We start from the raw sequence: 2,945 nt of genomic DNA, 5'->3' as shown, positions 1-2,945 counted from the left end.
TTGCTCTTGTTTTCAGCTTTAGGTGAATTTTGAACTCACGACCCTTCGCGAAATAGTCTAGTATCATAACCACTACACTATGGCGACTGTGCTACTCAGCTTCTTCTGCGACAATATTATCATCCGAAATATTTCACCAGTAACCACGAAAACAGAAACTTCGCAAATGTCGTTCTAAACCTCGATGTAATAATCCACAACACCAGCGACTAGCTACCAACCGCTCACGTAAGTCTATCTCTGGCGCTACAAATATTGTCTTTGGTACTGTTTTAATGAACTCGTCCCGAACAGGCCATGAAGACCCAACGGTACCGACCGGCCGCCGTGTCGTCCTCAGTCCATAGGCGTCACTGGACGCGGATACGTAGGGGCATGTGGTCAACACACCGCTCTGCCGGTCGTATGTGAGTTTCCAAGACGGGAGCCGCTACTTCTCAGTCAAGTAGTCCTCTGATTGTTTCACAATGGCTGAGTGCAGCCCGCTTGCCAACAGCGCTCGGCAGACCGAATGGTCACCCATCCAAGTGCTAGCCCAACCCGACAGCGCTTAACTCCGGTGATCGGACGGGAACCGGTGTTACAACTGCGGCACGGCCGTTGTCACTGTTTTAATGACTTTGCTTCAATCTGGAAACCACTGACAGCTGTAGCTATACATGCGCTTAGCATAGAGTTTCTGCCTTTCCTTGAGCTCTAATTTCCGCCTCGGGATCTCGGATTAGAGGGCTGTCCTTATTACGATCTAAACCGGCATAGAACAATTTACTCGACTAAAAGAACAGCGCTGCACTCGTATAACAACATAAAATTTGCATTTGCTCGGCAGTCGGGTTGAGGGACGGTTCGTAGCAACTACGGCTCCCGAGCAAAAACTGCCCTGCCAAAACTGTTGTATGGCCCGTCCAAACTCGTAGTCCTCTAGTTACAATCATTTTACAATATACCGAACAACACGTTGTGCAAACATATGGTAAAAAATTGCATCAAATTCCCCTGGTTGTCTCTACACATGTCGTAGATAAGATGTTATTACATTAATACAGACATTTTGGTACACGATGAGGCGACGAACAACATTGTAAGGTAAGAAATTTTCATTGGGCCGATTGCAGCTTATCTTTGGGCGTAGATTCCTACATATTTTGTGGTCGAAGCTTATACTAAAATTCACACACAAAATCTTACATTCCATTTTGTTAACGACACTGTAAGGTTTTAATTCTTTACCTTACATCTGTTTACATCAAGCATTATTTCACAATTCAAGTCACAAATAAATGAAAAATAGCTTAATGCTTATAAACAAGTAATAGACCTTTGAAACAAGTAAAGATAAAATATACCTAAATTTTTACTCTCTACTCTGAGCACATTCTTTGTTAGTATCCTCAGAAGCTTCAGGAAGACTCTACCATAACCACAAGTTTACATCTCCCACGAATTTCACTCTTTCTTAATACTTCTGATAATCCTGAGGCTGTCTGCCTTCTGTTGAATTTTTTTTGTATTTTCCTTCTTTTCTTTCATTAGTTTTCGTTCATTCCCACTTCTTAATATACATCTACAGATTAGATGTTGACATCAAATTGTAATAATTTTAGCGCTGTTACAATTCTGTTATTCCCTACTTCATTTAGTAATATAAATTCAGTTCTGTTGATAATCTTTTCGACTCCACCCACATTCATATGTACATTCTTACCACAATTCAAGGTAGATGTCCTTCTCTAAACCGTCATTGTGGTTTCCCACAAAATTATGTTTACCATTACTTTTAACAACATTAGCCAACAAGTACGTCTTATATGTTGAACATTACGTTTCCCTACTTCCTTATCATTATTAACTTCTTTCAGCACTACTGCCGTAGCGCGAGGAATACTTTTAACAACAAAAGGTCCCTCAAATAGGTAGAAACACTCTTTCATATCATTATTTAATTTCTTGCTTTTATAATGTCCTCTTCATAGCACATGCTGGTTCCACTACGAGGAACTCCCTTGTGGTGTTTTAATCATTATGCTGCAAAATTATTACATTACACTTGCGACTCGGAGGTGTTCTACAGCTGTTGTAAGCAGATGTACGCTGGAGAGCAACCTGACCGAGCTTCCCACAAGGGTACCTCACCATCTGATGTGATTAAACGGCTCATAGCCCAGGTAACTGGATCGGGAACACACCTAACGACGGGCAATTGGTACGTTAGCGTTCCACTGCCCACTGCACTCCTACGCAAGCACGAGATGACTCTGGTTGGAACGGTTAGAGGAGACAAAAAATAAATCCCAAAGACATTCACTGAGACTATCGGCCACGCAGGATACAGCAGCATGTTCGGATTCATAACCAGATCACCTTGGCGTACATTCCCAGAAATAAGACGGTTGTGATTCTTCTCCCCACCGTTCACCGTGATGATCATATAGACGAATCGACTGGGGACAAGAAGAAGCCTGTGGTGATTACCAGCTACAGTAAGGCCAATGGCGGTAACGACACCGTCATTCAGTTGTGCGTAACTTTCGACGCAAGCCGAACGTGCAGAAGATGGCCACTCACGATCTTCTTCTCGCTACTCAACGTCCCTGGAATCAGAGGGAAGTCATACCCTTCTGCAACTCGCCTCGGGCAACGCTTACAATCAACAGTTCCTCAAAATCCTCGCCGCCGCCCTTCTTCGAGATCAGCATTACAAGCGCCAGTAGGCATCCAGGTACAGCGCCTCAAGGACATCCTTCCTAGTTCCAGCAGCTACTCCGCCAAAGAGGGCGAAGAAGATTTCAAGGAGTGAGCCGTGGGGCCGCAAGAAGGACAAAAGGACGAGCTACATGTGCAAAACCCGCGCTCAGCACTTATGTCTCGCCCAACATGCGACGTTCCTTTGTGTTATGTATGCATAACTGTGTTCATTGTCAAATGTTATGAAGATAAATAAGTTG

General features: G+C 43.6%; 1 pseudogene; it reads right to left on the bottom strand.

Annotated features, from left to right (window-relative positions):
• Nucleotides 1-487: 487 nt before the first annotated feature.
• On the bottom strand, nt 488-605 carry LOC124617383 (annotated as a pseudogene).
• Between the last annotated feature and the right edge of the window lie 2,340 nt (nt 606-2,945).

Source organism: Schistocerca americana, chromosome 5 (genome assembly GCF_021461395.2).
Source record: "Schistocerca americana isolate TAMUIC-IGC-003095 chromosome 5, iqSchAmer2.1, whole genome shotgun sequence".
Classification (NCBI taxonomy): domain Eukaryota; kingdom Metazoa; phylum Arthropoda; class Insecta; order Orthoptera; family Acrididae; genus Schistocerca; species Schistocerca americana.
This window is presented reverse-complemented; position numbering and strand designations above follow the sequence as displayed.